The sequence below is a fragment of the Coenobita brevimanus genome, chromosome 63, assembly GCF_032717465.1.
Source record: "Coenobita brevimanus isolate Jiangsu-jjx chromosome 63, ASM3271746v2, whole genome shotgun sequence".
NCBI lineage: Eukaryota > Metazoa > Arthropoda > Malacostraca > Decapoda > Coenobitidae > Coenobita > Coenobita brevimanus.
Window position 1 is genome coordinate 2,223,904 of NC_137016.1, and position 21,097 is coordinate 2,245,000.

Genomic DNA, 21,097 nt, shown 5'->3' on the forward strand with positions numbered 1-21,097 from the left:
GGTAAAGAGGAGTGGAAAAGGTAGGAAGATAAGGGAGAAGAAGGTAGGGAAATAGAGAAGGTAAGCAAATAGGAGGAGAAGGTAGAGAGATATGAGATAAGATAGAAAGATAAAAGAAAAGGCAGGGAAATAAAAGGGGAACAGGTAGGGAGAGAGGACGTGGAAATAGGGAAAGGGGCGGAACACAAGAGGGGAGAGACTAGAGAGCAAGAGCTGAGTAGGTGAGAATGAGCAGGGGAGAGAGGGGGAGAGAGAGAGAGGGAGGGTGGCTTATTGAAATGTTCCGCCGGAGTGATTCAAATGAAAATTAATGAACACGCTTTGCACTGTTTCCATTCTGAATCGTCCCAGAGGAGAGGCGGCACTTGAGCGACAAAAGGGCCACACAATATCGACTTTTGCTTTCACTGACACACGAGGGAAATAAAAGGGACCCTTTGCAACTGCTGCAGGAGGCCTCATGTAAAACAGAGGGGCATCGGGGAGTGACGGGGGAGGGGAAGAGGAAATTGTTGTTTTATTCCGTGACTTGAAGTGGATTAAGCTATATGCCATAGTACAGGAGGTGATGGTGGGCTCCTTATGTGGTGTTTGCCTCCCCCCCCCCTCTCTCTCTCTCTCTCTCTCTCTCTCTCTCAGCATTGTCTCCATCACTCACAGACCCTGTACACAAGTGGTTCCCAAACCCATGGTGGCCACCCAAATGAGGGTCGCAAGATGCTCCTGAGGGTCGCGGGATGGTTTGAAGGAAATATTAAAAGTACAAAATAGTGCAAATATCTTTACATCACAATATAAAGCGTCAATGAGACTCTAGAAGAGAAAAATTTTCGTAAATAATAAAGCACTAATAAATGCATGAAAACTCCTGAAGTATTGGACTGTATTCACACCCAGTACTTGTACGCCGAGGCGGCTGGATCCTGACGCAGTCACAGTATCGTTTTCCACTCACTTCTAGCGTTGCTGTGTTGGATGACTAACGTGCTGTAATACGCAGCTATCATAACGTAAATTTCGTTTGCCTCTTTTTTTTTTTTATTATTTACTGTGATTGCTAAGTTGATTCATGAGTAGAATAGCCGTTTAATGATCCAATAGAGGAAACAGCTTCAGCCTGGGAATCTTCACTCAAGGACAGAAACTTGCTAAAGATAAACATTATTATGACTAGTGTGATAAGATTGGTAATTTCTACGAGTGCGTGTTTCAGTTAAAGTTATCATGGAGTATGCGAGTGAGCGTTTTTGGATAAGTGAAACAAGTATGTGATAGAACAATGTATGGTGCAGAGATGGAGTATTCGTACTTGGTATTCGTCTTTGAAAGCATTCGAATATAGTATTTATGTTTATTTGTACTTGAAATGTTCTTATATCATGGTATTTGCATTTACATTCATATTCATGGGCAGAGCACTCGTATTCATCTAATAATTATATAGGCCTATATATATGATACGACGAATGGTCGCACATTTGTTATCAGAAATAAGCATTTGAGTGCTAATTTCTATCTGAAAGCATAGAGAGATATACTCGTGTTCAGTTTTCCGATTATAAGTTTCAGTGTATTTATTATAATAAAAATAATAATAGTGATAATAATAATATAATGATAATAATAATAATAATAATAATAATTATTATTATTATTATTATTATTACAGAAACAGAATTTGAAGTTTTACTCCAAGAGAAGAAGCAAAAGTTGGCCGACTGCGTCAGAGATGTCGCTTGGGTGGCAATGCTAGCTTATTTAGGCAACATCTTCAGGCACCTGAATGACGTGAACTCAGACATACAATGCCGAAATCAACCTATGGTGGACATTAATGAAAAAATTTCCTCATTCAAGAAGGAACTTGCACTTTGGAAAGAAAGATAAGCCAAGGGAAAACAGGCTGCTTTTCCAGATCCGAGTGCAATGCTGGAAGATTAATCAGAATAGCCCTTGCTGACTTTAAAGTGGTTTTTCAAGATCATTTGAAGATACTTCGGAAGGAAATGGACAGATTTGTGCCAGAAAATGTCGATCTGTGTCAACATAGCTGGGTCAGGAATGTGTTCCGTGTGAACGTCAGTGAAGTTGGAGATGATATCCCAGGTTTTCAAGAACTTATAGATCTCCAGAAAAATCTGGTGCAGAAGCAACGTATTGAAAGTCTCTCGTACCCTGAATTTGGGGCTCAGCTCAAGGATGTCTATTCTGATTCGCGAGGCTGAAAAGGCTCTTCTTCCTTTTCTAACCATATACCTTTGTGAACAAGGATTTCAGCTCTTGTGACGTTCAGGACTAAAGCAAGGAACCGTCTTGATCATCAACATGATTTGCGGTGTGCTCTATCTATCAACAGAAAGCCGAATCTGGAAGAACTCGCCCATAAAATGAAGGAACATCACGATAGCCACTAAATGTTTTCCTCCTTTTCAGTTTTTGCAGTGGAGTCCATAAGAAGAAAGAAATTATCAAGTTCCTGTCTTTCGTGTGATCTTAGGAAAGCGTCATCATGGTAACCACAATTTTTGTTTCCAAAATTTATCAGGAAAGAATCAACAGTCCGAAGGGCTCACTCATGAAGCAGCGTCATAGTTGCCAGTCAAAAGTTTGTTTTTCTTTGCTTGCCTAATTTTGGAATAAAATTTATTCACATGAAGTTGTGCCTTTCATTTTCTTCGATCGACGTAATATCGAAATTTATCAAAGTAAAATTAATTAAAATTTATTTAATAAATATTACTGATTTTTACTTTAAACTTTCCATTGCATTTTATCCAGTAAATTTTTTTTGACAATACTAAATGAAGAAATACTGAAATTATGTTTCCGCCCTTATGGTCACCAGACCAAAAAAATTCTGTACAGTGTCGAGGCCAGAAAAGTTTGGGAAACAGCAGTACACCATGCACCCTTTGTTGTTTTGACCTTTCTAGCGCCATGAAGTCTCTCTTCACTTTTTATTTCTATTACCCAATATTTTTTTTCGTCTTAGGGGATAATTTTCTAAACCCCCTTCATTACTAAGAAGCCTTATCAAGTGTTTATTCCTGAGGTAATACCGAGAACGAATTATAAAGACGTAATCTTGGTGACGCCTTTTTTAATACTTATATATACTCCAACCACAGGAGTTTTAAACCCTTTCATTTCGATGACACTTCCCCCCCTCCTTTTTTTTTATTCTTGCTTCTGCCATACGAATTTTATCCTTGTACCACACGAATGTTACCAAATCTACTGCCATGTCGACTTTATTTTTAATATTCATTTTTTCCAATGTGTTTCAGCCTTCAAATTTTCAGTGACAAGACTCTTTTGTTTTTTGTTTTTTCATTCTCCACAAGACAAGATTTAGCTTCTTTCTTATGAGGACGCATTATTTTATTTTGTTTTTACTCATGCATCCACCAAACGAGTTGTAATCCGATCAAATGAATTATATTTTTCTTAAATTCTTACTTCTAGCAGACGAGTTTATTCATTACAGGACGGACTTCTCGCAGTGAAGGAATTAGCAACAATCTCCATTGTTCATTTCAGTACAGTTACCCACCTACTTGTAAAAATATTTTGTTTATTGTTTTCATCAGATAAATTTATTCATCCTAGAAACAGCCTCTCGAAGTGAAGAGGTTCTTGGAGATTTTTTTTTTTTCGTTCCTTTTTCTTATTTTTGCCTCTAGTGTCTATCGTAGGCTGAATTAATTCGCTAAACGTTAATCAGAATAAAATACGACTTACACCTGCAGACAACAATATCAATCTAGTATTTATGTGAATGATTATGAAACTTTTATACAATATTCTAAGGAGCTTGTTGAGTTCTGAAGGTCACATTATCGCATGACGGATTCGAAAGTCTCTCACTCTCACACGCACGCAGACACACACACACACGTATCGCGCCAATGGGAGTCGATGGCTGTGGAAATGAGAAAACAGCACTGACCCACTTGGATCTAGTACGCTGGTACCCCCAAAATTTTGCATGTAACTTCTTTCATGCTCTTGTAGAAGACTAAAATAGGTACTATTTATTTTTTGTGGGTGTATATGTTTACTTTTTTCATGAAGTATCGTGTTTCCTTGCTGTGTTTGTAACTGTACTCAGTCTGATCCTTTTTGCCCCAGTTACGCGTCAGTGTGTCCCTTTCCCTTCTCCCCTTTGGGGCTAAGATGCGAATGAATGTGTTTGAATGGATGAGTAAATGGAGAGTGAGTCATCCTGTCTCGGCTACCTCCCTTTCCTTGGGGGAAGCAGCCTAGGTATATAGATAGATAGATAGTGTCCCTTTCCTTTCATGTATCCTTCCAGCTTCGCCTTCAGTGACAATGTTCCCCAGAGTACTAGAGCTTGTACTGAATGGTAAACAACGGATGGAAGAAAAAGCTGTGCAGTGTCTTACTTTTTTTAGTTATGATTATCATCAAGATTTATATTTGCAAAGTAATGTCAGATAATGTTGAGGGTTTAATATTTTGTCAGGTGGAACTACAGTCGTGTTTTGAAAGCTGTGTCACAGGAGTCATAGATTACGGAGATATGCAGCCTCCACTCCCACTGACTCTCCAACACAATTTTTGACACCGACTGTACATTCTCCATCTCACACTTTCCAACACAACATTTTACTCAGACTCTACATCTCTAGCTGAGGAGGTTGTGTCGAAACACAGCACAACGTTTCCATCTCCTCAAGCCTTTGCATTGGTTCTAGCCGTCATTCATCTCTACAGTATTCATTTTTATCGGCACAACTCTATACCTAGGATTTCTCATATATCTCTGTAGCTCAGCCATCTGTCACTAACTTACAATTTTGGACTGTTGCCGGTACTCAGTTTTTACCACCTCTCAGTCGATATCGTCATCACATCTTTCTTAATACAATATCACTTACACGCCTTTACCTCCATACGTCTTCATCACCAGGCCTCTCTTAATCTCTAACCACCATCACCACATCTTCTTACCTCTTACCAAACTGTCGTAACACCATTCTTTATTTGCAACCATTCTCATCACACCTCTTTTGCCTCTAACCACTATCATCACACTTCTCTTTACCTCTAACTACTATCACCATACCTCTCTACTTCGAACCACTATCGCCACACCTCTTTTTACCTCTAATCGCTGTCACATCATCCCTCTCAACATTTATCCATTACGATGACACCTCCCTTTTCCTTATCAACACACCTGGTTTTACCTCTATAACGACACGCTTGCACACTTCTCGTTCCACACTCACTGTTACACATGTCTTTAAAACTATCATGATCTACCCTCTTTACCTCTAATATCTATAATCTCTCTCACTCACCTTTCTACACCTTTCCACCACCTCCACCCTCTCTACCACCAGCACCACTCCCATTCATTACTACTGTTACTCCCACACGCGTTTTTCATCTCTACTCTCATCACAGCTCTTTATCACTTATCCCTACAACTCCCTCTCGCTCGAATCTCCCCACCTCATTTCTCTCACCTCACCCTCGGCCCCCTTCGCTCAGTGACAAAAGCCAGTAGTTTAACTTAAGAGGATTTACCCCCATGCTTAATACCTTCTGGCCAAGGACGTCCCTACCGCTAAAGTATTTATTCAGCAGTTTCAGTCATCTCTACTGCCTCCATTCATCCAGGGAAGCTTTTTTTTTTCTTTTTTTTTGGGGGGGAGGTGCCATCCAACGTTTTCATTCAACGGTTTTATTCATCCCTTCCTCATCTCTTCAGTCCAAAAATATCATTTACATTAATGAAGCTACTGTACCGCCAGACCAATATACTTAGTGATTTTATTCATCTCTTATTGTGAAGTAATTAACTAAGGCTATTTATAACTCCCCTTGCTGAAAAAGTATTTCCTGAGCTGAATGAGAGACCATGGAGACAGCAGGGATGAAATGAAATAAGACGTCACTGAAATAAGACTTGACGAGGTTAATTGGATGCCTGAGTTAAAAAAAGGAAAAAAAAAAACGAGTACGGAAATCGTCGTCGAAAATTATGTAAAAGATTGCTTGCTTACAAGTCAAAAATACAACTTCCAAAATCCTTCATCACCAAACATAAGGAAATACTAAAAAAAAAAAAAAAAAAAAAAAAAAGACCAACCACAGTTATATCGATCACAATTCGACGATCGGCTAGAATAAATTGTTCATCGTTTAGAATTAGGTAAGGTCCATTAAGAATACTTTCCCAGACCAGTGAAAAAAATGACTTCAAAGTATAATTCACGACTACTGAGATATGATACTCATACAAAATGGTTAATTTATTAAATTTCATGACTTATTTTTTATTTATTTATTTGTGATTCTTCCAGACTGTTTAATTTGTCTTCTTGGGCCTGGAGGGTTACGTATTACCCTCATTTTCTTCTCTTTTTGTTGGCTCTCCTAAGCTGAATAACGATAGTCTGGCAGCAGCAGGAACGAAAGAGAAATAACGTCCTGGGGCTGAAGAGGTTACACTCTTTATGAACACTTCCCCAGACCACCAAGATCAACTCCAACATCACTGCCCCAAGAGTCGCGACCCTTCTTTTCCACCCCTAGCCATTCAAAGCCCATCCCCTGCCCTAACTTTCCTCCCCTGGGCCTCTCCGTCATACTGCTCCCTATCTTCATCCCTCTGCCTTCCCCTCCGCCGGCCAAGAGATTTGCCACGGCCTCGGGGGAAATCTTGTGATACTCTCAATATTCTCTGCAGTGCCGGAGGGGTTAATCTGCCCTCTGTGACAGGCGGTGTGAGGGTGGTGAGGTGAGAGGTGGCTGGGGTGTGGAAGAAGGGACGAATTTAATTATATTTTGCTGCCTCCAGACGATTTTATTATAGTTCTTTCGCCTTAACCTGACTAAGAGTTCTACGTCCTTTTGTATCTTATTTTACACAGTTCCTTGTTAAGACTCTGCATCCTTTCCATGGCACTGCTTCGTAACTAGCATCATATTTCAGTCTTAATCTATTGTTAGAACTCAATATTCAAGAAGGAGAGAGAGAGAGAGAGAGAGAGAGAGAGAGAGAGAGAGAGAGAGAGAGAGAGACCAATTTTAGGCCAAGTTAGGGTAAAAGAAGGATAGATGATGAGAAGCGGCTGGAGTGTGAAGGCGAAGACGTATTTAATCAATTTATTCTTGGTTCTCAAGACGGTTTTATTGAGGGGCTTATATGAGAGGGGGCACGCAATTCAGCGATTTCTTTTTGCCATCTCGAGACAGTTATACCAGGTAATCTGAGACTCTGCTAAGGTGCAAAAAGAGGGGATTTACGGAATATTGTCTATACTATCAGCTTATTCTTGCTACTTCCAGGCGATTTTACTCAAGGTGAGGTGAGAGGTGGGTAGGGTGTGAAGCAAGCAGACGTATGTAATCGATTTATTCTGGCTACTTATAAACGATTTTATCAGGTGATGCTATAGGTGGCTAGGCTGTGGGGGAGAGGACGTATTCTTGCAACCTCCGGACGATTTTATTCAGGTTTGGAAAGGTCTATCGCAGTGAAGGATTTTATTATGGTGTGAAGATGGAGACGTATTTAATTGATTTATTCCTGATACCTCTAGACGATTTTATTGGGATGAGAGCTGAGAGTAGGCCAGGGTGTGAAGCAGGGGAAGGAGATGTAATTCAATGTTTTATCTGAAGCAAGGGGGTGTTATTTATTGGTTTATTTGAAGCAGGGGATTTAATTTATCTGTTTATTTGAAGCAGGGAGGTGTAATTTATCTGTTTATTAGAAGCAGGGGATGTAATTTATTGGTGTGATTCAGGGTTATGTAATTTATCGGTTTATTTGAAGCAGGGGATGCAATTTATCGGCTTATTTATTTATTTATTTATGCATTTTCACCAGCGTACAAATAGTGTTCATTTAAAGTTCGGGAGATATTCCAAAATTCTCAACTCTTTTTCTTTCTTTTTCTTTTCTATTTTTTTGTACAGACAAACCATAGTTATACGTAACTCTGGAGCTTTTGTTGGCGATTCTTCTTGTGTTTTACTTCTGGCTTTACGACTCCATGTAGATTTCACCCATGCAAATTCCACCCACGAATTTTCCTTCCAGTAAATTACCGCAACGAATATGCCACCCGTAAAACGAAAATTGCCCTCGTAAAAGTTGATTCTGTCTTTATATTTACAGGTATATTTTATTTAAAGCTGTAAAACCAGCAATAATACTTGTACATGTTTACATTTAATAAACTCCATACATTTACTGAGGTACGGACATCAGGCAAAAATATAAAAGACTATAGGTTATGATCAATTCCCTCCTGATATTGAATTTTATTATGGACACCGTAGCATTCCAACAATTTTCTTTTTTTCTTTCTTTCAATTTGATTCCTGCACTGAGAGCCTGATATTTACTCTGCACCTTAATTTGCTCTTACATTCTAATTTCTGCAAGCTTTGTTTACACGACTGCGTCACCCCCGAGAGCCTTCAGTAGTTTCCAAAAATTTAGATCTGTACATGTTAAGGACAAGGGAAGGTCGTTCTGGAAAGCTGTCCATTGTTCGTCCTCGAAAGTCACTAGACACACTTTATCTGATGCCGTCCTGCGAGAAATAAAGTTGTTCCATTATTTAGTGAAACAAATACGAAACAGTTGCATAATATTCTGAAGAAAAAATGGTAGGACCCCGAATTACGTATCATTTTCGTGTATAACTGCTTATCTTGTTTATAGTCATGACATGAATTAGTACTGACGTCCGCAACTGTACGTAACATCGAAAGAAAATAATGTTGTGTCAAGCCTTTTTTTTTTTTTTTTTTTTTCCGAGGAGTTTTTGTGCGGGGAAATTACGCTTAACGCTGCAGGCGTTGGTTGGAATTTTTGCTGGGGAATTTTCGGGGTGGAATTTTCGTGCTGGGAATGTGTGTGGGGAGAATTTGCTCTCAGCGGGATTTTGTGGCTAAAGAAAATGTCAAATAGGCCTTCTTATAACGGAACTTATACCATGAAATAATAATAATAATAATAATAATAATAGTGATTATAATAATAATAATATTCTTGAGCTTAAGTTGTCTGCAAGAGTACCTGCTTATACATTTATCATCACCCATACAACCATTGACCACTTCAAAACCAAGGTAGAAAGAATACTGAAATGCATAAAATATACAACAGGGTGGATATGAGAGTGAAAAATTACCCTGCTGTGGGCATTTATGATAAACTTTGGTCAATGGCTTCACTGAGCTGATATCGTTTCGTTTTTAAAGGCTCCAACATGTTTGCATGCGTCGGCCTTGGTCACCTAATAGCGGCTTTCCACGATGCACGATCCATTGCAGCCTCCCTGTTCAGTCCCTTAACCCCGAGGTCACACTTAATGACCTCGTCCCATGTCTTGTTCGGTCTACCCCTCATAACCCCACCCCCAATAGTAACACTTCTCACCTTCCTCACCCAATTATCATCCCCCATCCTTTCCACATGTCCAAACCATCTCAATCTAACTCTCCTCATCACAACACCAATACACTCCAGTCCCATCCTACCTCTCAACTCTTCCATCGTAATCCCAGCCCCCCCAGACCTTGCACGCTGGGACGCACTGCACATCCACCTAATCGTTGTCATTTCTGTACGTCTGAGCCTGCGAATATCCTCCTCCTTTACCAATACACTCCAGTCCCATCACTGAGCTGATATTTTCTGACTTTTTATTACTATCTCTCGACCATTATATCCAGTTTAGAAAAATACTCATAGTCATGAAAAGGGTCGACGATGGTTTTTTCTGTGGCAATCCCTCCTTTCAGTATGAGTTTCCTTAGCTGGATATATCTCTCTGGCGATAAGAGCATTAATTTCTTCACGACTAAGCTGCTCTTTTGAAGCATCCTAAGCTGAACAAGATCGTTTTGCACCAGCAAGAATATAATTAAAAGAATGTCACCGAACTGAAGGGACTGACGCTCAATAGGGTTTTCCTCAAATGAATATTATGTGTGGCGTTGCCCGGAGTACAAAGTTTTAACAGTTTATGACTTTAAATAATTATTAAAAAAATAGAAATGAATGCAGTTTCACGTGGTTTCTTGCACAGTGAAAAGTAAATATATATTTTTTTTAGCAGTATTTACTTCACTTCTACGTAAGCATTACAGTTCATTCACTTTAACTTGGCCCAGATTCTCATCCTTTTGAAGCCTATTTCATGTAGCTCTGTGACAGGAATAGACAATACTCTCTTTACATCCTTTCTGTTGCATTTCTTCGTGACTGGCAACATATTCTAGCGTTAATCTTCTGTTGTAACTCAGCATTCAAGGTGGAGGGATAACGTTTTTTGGCCAACGTAAAGTGAACTGAGTATAGTAGTGATGCTTAGGAAGTCACGCAAGTCAGTCTTCAGTGATGCGATGACGATTTCGAGTGAAGATGAAAGTTGATGATTTTCCAAGTGTGATACCAAAATTCTCTGAAGACATCAAAGTAAGCATGTGATGTATAGATGCAGTAATAGTGAAAACCCTATGTAATTAGCAACGTCTCAGGAATTAGTCTTGAGTCTTAAATATTCCTTATTGTGCTTTATCATTCCCATATTCATAAGATGTATTTTTCTATGTAGCCTAAACCTCTCAACCTTCCAAAAATCTCAGCCAAACTATATTCTTCAACCTCCACTAGACATTAATACCACTAGACATTAATACCACTAGACATTAATACCACTAGACAATACCACTAGACATCCATACCACTAGACATCCATACCACTAGACATCCATACCACTAGACATCCATACCACTAGACATCCATACCACTAGACATCCATACCACTAGACATCCATACCACTAGAAAACCATACCACTAGACATCCATACCACTAGACATCCATACCACTAGAAAACCATACCACTAGACATCCATACTATTAGACATCCATATCACTAGACACAGATATCATTAGACATCCATACCACTAGACATCCATACTATTAGACATCCATATCACTAGACACAGATATCATTAGACATCCGTACCACTAGACATCCATACCACCTGACATCGATACAGTACCACTAGACATTGATACCAGTGTGTGGATCAACATCTTCACCACAGGGATGTCTCTCTTCAGCTGCATAAAATCGTCTGGAACCATCCACAATAACAGCCTACATCAAGTGCGTTCCCGTGCTGAAAAGGCTAACTTCCTCTATGAATACTTGGCCAGCAGCGGGACGGCAGAAAAAAAGCAAAGGGGATTATACCTTTTAAGTTGAGCGAAAATGCATTACCATCTATGCCGCCTTTTTACTCTGCTCCATTTCCGGCACCCTCCCCTGCCCTTCCCCCACTCCCACCCATCCCTCACCCTCCCCTGCCCTTCCCCCAACTCTCACCTCTCCCCCACCCCTACAGCCTATCCCCTCCCACCCACATCAGGAACCCCACCCTCTCCCTAACTTCCCTCTCACCTTAACCCATTCCCACCCAACACCCACACCCACAAGACCCTAACCTCACTCCCGTCTCACCCCTCCCCCCGCCGCCACTCACCCCTCCCCCACCCCTCCCCCACCCCTCCCCCACCCCTCCCCCTCTCATTTCCTCCCCCTCTCTCTTCCCCACACACACCCTCAGCGCTCCGGGGAAATTCCAGATGAGGCCAGAAAACCACGTAATGACCAGTGAGGATGAAAGGGGTTTGAGAAGGACATTTTTGCTCGACGTGGGGGAAGAAAAAAAAAATGGGAGAAAGAGAGGGAAAAAGTGTGCATTCTGTGCCCAGGAAGGAGGAAATTAATGGATGCTTACTCTAATGTTGTCCTGGGAAAAAAAAAAAAAAAAAGCGGCTGCGGCAGTTTGGAATGAGAGAGAGAGAGAGAGAGAGAGAGAGAGAGAGAGAGAGAGAGAGAGAGAAGGAAGAACAAAAAGGGGAGAGGGGACTGAGAGTGTGAGAGATGAAGAATGGAGAAGCGACGATGGAGCTTTCAGAGAGGGAGAGGAAAAGAGGAAAGAAATTTTGGAGGGGGAAGGGAGGAGGAGGCTTCAGAAATGGAGGGAAGTTTGGCGAAAGGAAAGAAAGAGAACTTTAGCGACGAGTTTTGTTTAAAGAAAGTGAGAAAAATAAAAGTGAAATTGAGATACATAGCGAGACAGGCTGAGAGAAAGAGGGAGGGGAGGAAATGGAAAAAAGAATGACGGGAAATATGAGTGATAAAAAAATGGTGAGGAAATTCGAACAGAAATTGGTAGGGAAAAACCGACACACACACACACACACACACACACACACACACACACACACACACACACACACACACACACACACACACACACACACACACACACACACACACACACACACACACACACACACACACACACACACACACACACACACACACACACACACACACACACGAGAGAGAGAGAGAGGCAGACAGACAGACAGAGACAGACAGATAGATAGACAGACAGACAGACAGACAGACAGACAGAGACAGAGACAGAGACAGACAGAAAATATACTAAAGAAATAATCAACGAGATAGTGAGATAAGGAGACGAAGCACATAGAGGGAGTGAAAGAAAAAAGAGAGAGTGGAGGCAGAGAATAATGAGAGCAACACATTTAGAGTGAGGCCTATCAAATATAAGACAAATACAAATCGGAACCCAACAGAAAAATAACAGAGAATGAAAGGAAGACTGCGAGAATATGAGAGTAAAAACAGTGAGAAATATCGAACTGAAATGGATACAGATGGACCGAAAAAACAGTAAAGGTGGGGAAAAGAGAGACGCTGACAGAGAGAATATGAGAATGGGCGAAACATGCAAAGAGGACAAAGGGAAGGAGAAATGCGAGGGGAGGAATGGTCAGTGTTAGAGGCAGGGTAGGGAATAGAGAACACGAGAATAAGAATAGGAAAAGATGGGTAGGGTTGAGAGAGGGTATGGAGAGGATGGGAAGAAGGGGTGGAGAGACAGAGAGAGAGAGAGAGAGAGAGATTGGGGGAAGCAAGGTAGACAAATGATGAGAGAAGGAAAGAAGAGGGGGAGGTGAAAGAGACAGGGGGTAAGAAAGGCAATAAGAGAATATGAAGAGGAAAGAATGGCCCCGGGTGGCAGAGGGGAAGGACAGGAAGGGGAAATGAGTTAGTGAGAGGTTGGGGGGGTGAAAGGGATGGGAGGGGGGAGGAAAGCGAAGAATAAGGTATAGAGGAGAAAGGTGAGGCAGAGAATAGAAAAGAAAAAGGGGAGTATGACGAGGGCGAGGGGCTGGCGGGCGATAGAAAGCGAAATATATTAGAAGGGGGGATGGAACAGAGAAGGGATGAGTAAATCTGGAAAAGGAAAAACAAAAGAACGGGAAAGAAAGGGAGCCAAACGTAGTGGAAACAGTGGCAAGGAATGGTAGGCATAGAGGGTAAGGACAGACTGAGGCAGAGAGAGAGAGAGAGAGAGAAAAGGTCAGAGCTCACAAAAGTAAAAAGAGAGAAGAAAGGTTACACAAAAGTAAAAAGAGGGAGAGGAAAGGTTAAAGCACACAAAAGTAAAGAGAGAGAGAGAGAGAGAGAGAGAGAGAGAGAGAGAGGGAGGAAGGGTGCTGGTAGATAGAAAGATACGAAGAGCCTTGAGGATGGAAGAGGGGGTGTAAAAACTGAAGCAGAGGAGGAACTACAGGGAATATCAACGAGAATAAAAACAGGAAAAGTGGGCGAGGTCGAGAGAAGGTAAGGATGGAGAGGGAGAGGGATCTAGGAGGAAATGAGGGGAAAGGGAGAAAGGAGAGGAAGGGGAGGGATTGGGGAAGAAAGGAGGTAGAAAGGATAAGGAGGGAAGAGGGAGTGACTGAGAATATGTGAGGGTGGGGGAAGACTAGAGAAGAGTCAAGGGTAGGGACTGGAAATAGGGTAGAGGGAATAGGGAGGATATAGAGAGGGCTTTAAGTTAGACAGTGTAAGGTCAGGTTGGGGAGGGAGAGAGAAGGGAGGGAGAGGAAAACTGTAAGATGGGGGAGAGGGAGGGGAGACGAAGAGGAAAATAGGTAAGTGAGGTGAAGATAAGTCATGCAAAGAAACGAAGAGATGACAAAGAAGGTAGTGGAGGGATGAGACAGACCATAAAGAAGAGAGAGAGAGAGAGAGAGAGAGAGAGAGGGGAGGGGGAGTGAGAGAGAACCATAAAGTGACAGGTGCAGAAAGAGAGAATACCAAAACGCTCGGCTGGAGAAAAAAGATAAAAAAAGGAGAGCGTGGGATTTAAAAAAATATATTCCTTTACCGTCTAGATCTTTTGCTAAGCTGGATAAAATTGTTTGGTGTTGGGAGGAGGTGCAATAAATACACGTCATGTTTATGCGGCATTGAGTCCTTTATTACAAGAGGTGTCCCGTAAGCTGAGGAAAATTATTAGTTGGTGGTATAGACAGTGTAAAATAGAGAATAATTGCAAAAAAGTAGTTAAAGATGACGATGGCAAGGCGAAATTACCAGTATAAATAAATAAATTTCTACCTTCCCCCCTCATCGGCCTTCCCTCTCTCGTCTCTTCTTTCCCTTCCTCTCCCCCAAACCTTCCATATTTGTCCTTTCTCCATCCCCTCTCCTCTTCTCTCCTCTCTCTCATGCCCTAACCTTCCCTCTCTCTTTTTCCTGTCCTCTTCCCTTCAACCTCACTCTCTCCTCCTCCCAGCCTTCCCCCTTTCTCGTCCCCCCAGCCTTCCCCCTTTCTCGTCCCCCCAGCCTTCCCCCTTTCTCGTCTCCCCAGCCTTCCCCCTTTCTCGTCCCCCCAGCCTTCCCCCTTTCTCGTCCCCCCAGCCTTCCCCCTTTCTCGTCCCCCCAGCCTTCCCCCTTTCTCGTCCCCCCAGCCTTCCCCCTTTCTCGTCCCCCCAGCCTTCCCCCTTTCTCCTCCCCCCAGCCTTCCCCCTTTCTCCTCCCCCCAGCCTTTCCCCTCTCTCTTCCCTCTTCTCTTCTTCCACCTTTCCCAACCTTCTCCCCTACGGTATCCCCTTTTCTCTCCCCAGGTCTTCCTTTTCCCATCTCCCCAGTCCATTTCCATCTTACCTCCCTCGCCCCTCTCTGACCAACCTTCCCTTGTCCCCTCCTCCTTTCCTTTTCCTCTCCCGACTCCCTTAACCTTCCCATTTCTCCTCTCGCCTTCTCCTCCTCCTTCCTTCCCTCACTCGTCTACCTCAGTCTTCCCCTTTTCCTCTTTCTCTATTCCCTCCCCCTTTCCTCCCTCTCCCCCTCAAGCCCGCCTCTCTCCTTTCCTTCCCCCCTCTCCCTTAGCCCCTCTTCACTCAACCTCCACCCCACCCCCACCCCATTCAAGGATTACACAAAATATTTTCTGGAATATTTTGTCGCTGGCTATTTTCAGGCGATTAAAAGTGCCTGCCTATTAATCCGCATTCTATTCCTCAAAAAATCCATGATAAAAAAAAATTGCCAGAATATTATTTCGGTGGAATTTTGGCGTCGGGTAGCAGCTTCGATTTAGGGCGGCTCAACCGGGGCTTTGCCGATGTATTAAGCAATTGTGGAAAGAAAATAGGAGGCAAAGTGCTGGCCATTCCAATAACTTAGAGGCGGCCGGTGGGAAGGGGGGGTATGACAGAGCTGGGAGGGGGTGCTTAAAGAGCCACAAACCCCTTCGTATCGAGAACGTCTCATAGGCATTCTGATTTTCACACAACAGACTCTCTCTCTCTCTCTCTCTCACACACACACACACACACACACACACACACACACACACACACACACACACACACATTCACAACAGCGCTTCACAATGCCGTGCATAACACACACTATCTGTAAATGTCAGTTCATGTTCATTTGGTAGGACAGTGTGAGAACATCAGCTTTATAATACTATGAAAAAGGTTCTTTTCGCTCTATTAATCATAAAATTATATTATTTACATGGTCGAAGTATAATTCAAGGAACTGGGTATCAAGGTTAGAATGGTTTGGAAATCTACATTGAGGACATGCCACCTTTTTATGGATACTTCTCTACCATTTTTTTTTTTTTGGCAGATGTTCATGTCTAATTATGCATTACAAGGATGTCTGTCTAATATATATGTTGATCACGCTACCTACAGACAATTTTATTTTGCCTAGGGTAACTTAGAGATTTTGAAGACTAAAAATGCGAAATGAAGATGACAGATTTAGTTTTCCTTTCGCTACAAGAGAAAGAAGGCTACATGGCTACATTAAATGCTTGTTGGCTATACGAAGGTCATCAAGGAAGTCACTCTGTTTCTACCTGATCACAATCATCCTCTAGAATACTAGAATATATATTACACGTAGCAATCGTATTTGCATCCAGGCTGTCAAATGGCCACTTGCAAGTTAGGGCTACAAGGAAGCTGAAAAATCGTCATGACTGATTTTCGTAGTATAAAAAAAAAAAAATAAACAGTCATATGATAATAGCTTTGACATTTTATCAGGTACTTGCTGAACAATGTTGTGCTTCCATTTTGCCGCAAATAAGGAAAGTGCGATATAGAACAATCTTTACGCAGTTTTTAAGAAATTGCTTATTCCTTATTTACTGCTAAATCGAATCCTAATATTGTTCAGCACTTACAGTTCATGATTTTATGCCAGTGCTATTTTTACACAGTATTTATCTATTTTAAACGTGATTAATGCTGATGCTATGAAAATTATTAATGTCGATAGTTTTAACTTCCTTGTAGTGCAAAAACTCTCATGTGGCCAACTGTACTGCTTAATGTAAAGGAGTGTTTATAAGAGGTCTCCTTTAGCATGAATAGAGTTGCCTGGAGATAGCAAGAATAAATATTCTCTTACTGAAAGGATTAACTTCTTCAAATTGGTGATTTATTAACTTTTTTCATTTTTTTTTTTTTTTTTTATGCTGTGGATTTGTTAGAAGACACTGGGAAAAGAACCTTGAAGGAAGTGAGAGACTGACTAGGAGAGTGTGAGTGAGGTAGATGGGAGGAGTGGGAGGGGGACCTTGAACATGAGACAGAGGGATGAGGAGGAGAGGTATACGAGAGGAAGCTGTGAGTTGGATAGGGCAGCCTGATGGCGAAGGACAGGGTGACATGGAGGCAATTCATCAGTAGCCACTCCGTCATGTATTAAGGTCTATAGACAGTGTATTCTTGCTATCTCTAGCCGATTATATCTAGTCTGGATGAGCATTTATGTCGTGAAAGAGGCTATAGAGGATTTACCTAACTCCTGCAGTTCGAGAAATTTCTCCTGAGCCGAAGAGAATTAACAGGAGGCAGCTGAAATAAAATAGAAAGTCCATCATGGGAGTGAAGGGGTTAATACGAATAGCCTCATAATTAAATGGTGCCGTCCAGGAGGAGATTATAATTTCCGTGCAAGGAACTTAATTTTCCCTCGAGGATAGTGTAAGAGGATGAGAGAGAAAGAAAGATGAGATATCTATACTAATCTGAAGAGGACGAAACGTCACTCCCAAGATGAATGAAATCATCTAGCGTTTGCAAGAACGAAATAGCTAAGACCTCTCATTTCCAGGAAGAGTTTTTGGAAACCTTTTTATCATCTATCTATCTATCTATCTATAGCCCGACGCCCTAATCCCGCAAAGGGTGGCCGCAGATAAAATACCTCCAAGTCGCTCTGTCACCCACCATTTGACTACCCTCCCCCCAACTCACCCCCCCCTCCCTCATATACCTCTCAACTCCATCCCTCCACCTCATCCTCGGTCTACCTCTCCCTCTCTCTCCCTCCACCTCACCTACATACACCCTCTTAGTCAGTCTTTCATTCTCCATTCTCTTCACATGTCCAAACCACTTCACATGTCCAAACCACATCATACCCACATAAATAGCCAAATGTATTGGTTGTCCCTAACTGTATCACGTATTCGAGTTACTTATTGAAGGATGGAGTCTACGCCATGTAGGGTGTGTGTTGCTTTGCCTAAGACAACAAAATCCTGCACAGTGATAGCAGTGGTAAGCCTACACCTGGACCAAGTTTTAGACAAGCCCCTACATGGGGGTGGCCTTCGGGAATCCTGGTTTACGCTGGAATGCACAGTCTTTTTTTATTTTGCGTAGGTAGGTCAAGACGCCCATCATCCACTTATTCGATGACATGTTGCCTTTGGGTGACTCCACACTGGGTGACAAGCCAAATGCTATCCAGTAAACCAAGAAACCATTACCACGTTGGGCTGTAGCCCTGTAATTGAATGAGACCAAGTGGTCTTGTGGCTTAAGGAGCTCCAGCCACACTGAGTCAGTAAAAGTTTGTATCCAAGCAGTGGTTTGAGTTCATTGCTCAAATAATGTCACTTAGAGAAGAGTGAGGCTAGTCACCCTCGCATTAAATGTCGGGTATGAGTAGCTTAGTTTCGGGCTCGTAGGCTCCTGACAGGGAAAAAAAAAGAAAAAAAAAACAAAGATTGGATGATAGATAGATGGATAGAAAAAGAGATTTCGTAAATGCTAAACTTTCACCTATACCAGGTTTTAGGTTGGGCTGGACTCCTCCCCCCTGACGGGGGAAGGGAGAGAAAATCCACAGTTATTATACTCGTGGACACAAAATTCTGCAGAATGGTAAACCTCCGCAAGGCCCAGGCTCTTGGTAAGGTGAGACTAAAGGCCAACCGCCACAGGGGGGTGGGACCCGGTTGTCCCAGATAATTTCAATAAGAACATTTTCTTTTCAATAGGGAAAAGAAATTTTACAATGACAGATTTTTGCCAGATCTGCTATTGGGCTGGGTGGGGCACCCCTGTCCAGCGCACAGGAGGGCAACACATTTCTTTTTTTTTTTTTAAATATGCGTATGGAATGTTACGGAGTGGAGCATCTCTAACCGGATTAGTTTTACCCATAGTTGGACTCCCAGGTGCTTTACCCCCAGAAAATAATTATCTGTGTCCTTTTAGAATACTGCAAAGGTGGGTGTGATAATCAAAGGTTTCTTTTGTGTTTCTTACTTGTCTGAAGGCGTGCAGCCAATAATTAGCTGAATATGATCGTCTGGTGCTAGACTACAAGAGTTAATATTTATCTCGTTTGCAAAGGGTTGTTGGAGGCTGTTAGAGATAGGGGGGCTGTTTAACCCTCAGAAAAGGGAAAACCACTCCTAAGCTGAATAAAATCATGGGAAAGAGGCCACTGGGATACCTCCCGAGATCTACGGGTTAGAGTTGTATTCAAAATGGCTTTGGAGATTTCGTAACATTGCCTTTGCGATTTATTCTGGATACTGCAAATCCCTACCATCTTGATGCCACGTTCCCCATGTCCTACTCGTTCGTATATTGCCCCTACCTTTATATTATTTGACTTAGAAGATCCTGTTAGTAAAGGGGTTAACGAAGGCTATAAACAACCACTTCAGATGGAACAGCCTCTCAAAAGATGAAAAGAAAAAAAATCTCTAGTACACTCCCTTTACCTTAACTTGGTCCAAATTTTCGTCTATTGGTAGCTTATTTTAATGTAGCTCAGTGGCAGGAAAATACAATGCTACGGCTCTTCCTCCTTTACGCAGCATTGCTTGGCGATTAGCGTGACATTCTAGTGTTAATCTATTGATACAACTCAGCATTTACGACAGGAAGATGACAATTTTAGGCCAAGTTAGAGTAAAAGAAGTATAGTAAAACAACGTAATCAAGACTTCACCGGACTGAATGGGTTAAGAAATTTTCAGGATTAACCCTTCACCCCAGGGGTCTTCTCTGCCCAAATCAGTAATCTTCAGACGAATTTCCTGAACACTGAAATCTGTTGAAATATAGCAGTACACTCTTTCAAAACGGCGATATCTTTTTGCTTGTTAGTCTTGTTACCTGCGGGTTATTTTGAGTAATATAGAAAATAGCTTTCATAGTGGACGGCTTAATGAAGGCTGTATCCAACTCACTCATTTTGATAACACTGTCTCAGGCTGAATAAAAATTGCATTGAAGCTAGTGAGTATAAAAGGAAAAAAGCTTCCTAGTATTGAAGTTGTAAAGGGGATGCTGGGGGTAGTAATCGTCCTTTAGTTGCCGTATGTTCGTGTGAGCTAACTAAAATCATCCTTCGTAAACTGGAATAAAATATGAAGTTCCTTAATCCCACTGAAGCGTTGATCTCTCATTTTTTACCCCATGCTTGTCTTGAACAGGGTAAAATCATTTTTGAACCTAGAAAAATCGTCTCTCTTTAAGCAAAATAAAATGCAAAGCAAGTACTTTACAGGTGTAGGGTTAACGATGAAGAGCATGAAGCCACCTCTAGGCTGAATGAAATCAACGACAGGTAACTAGAAAAAAAGTTAAAATTTCTCACAACATGAATTAGTTACATAATTTGAGGGTGAAAAGAGAATTACATCTCTCTTGAGAAACTTCAGTGGTGGGTGTGGTTGATGGAGAGGCGGGTACTGGAGGGAGAGGTGAAGGTGAAGAGGAGGGGAGGAGGGAGGTGGCGAACAGGGAGGTCAGGGTGGAGGTGGAGGTAAAGGTGATGGAAGGGATGAGGATGAAGGAAGAGACGAGGGAGGTGCGAGTCAAGGAGGAAATGAGGGTGACGAAGGAGAAGGCGTGGGAGATGACAGAGAAGGCGTGGGAGATGAGAGTGAAGGAGGCGACGAGGGAGGTGAGGGTGAAGGAAGAGACGTGGGAGGAGGAGAAGAAGGGAAGCTGATGATGTGTGTGAGAGGTGAAGACACGCTGAGGAGCTCTTGAAGGAGAGAAAGAGAGAGAGAGAGAGAGAGAGAGACAGACAGACAGACAGACAGAGACAGAGACAGAGAGAGAGAGAAGAATTAAAAAAGAGAAGCAGGGAGAGAAGCATGATAAACGAAAGAATGACATGTGACAAAAAAAAAGAATAATTATGATAAGGAGGAAATATAACAAAAAGGAGAGGACAGTGAAATTAAAACAAAAAAGTGAGGAACAGAGATAAACCGGAAATTGAGAGGAAAAAGAGAGAAAGAAGAAGTGTGACAAGCTAGTGAGAGAATGAGGAATTTGTTCACGACGTTGACGACGATGTGAGTGAAGATGAAGGTGACGATATACGAGGTGATGGAGAGAGAGAGAGAGAG

General features: G+C 41.9%; 1 protein-coding gene across 1 annotated transcript in view; it reads left to right on the forward strand.

The window, feature by feature from the left end:
- The window catches only part of LOC145404270 (putative neural-cadherin 2), a 171,483-nt gene that overhangs the window by 49,455 nt on the left and 100,931 nt on the right, over positions 1 to 21,097 (forward strand).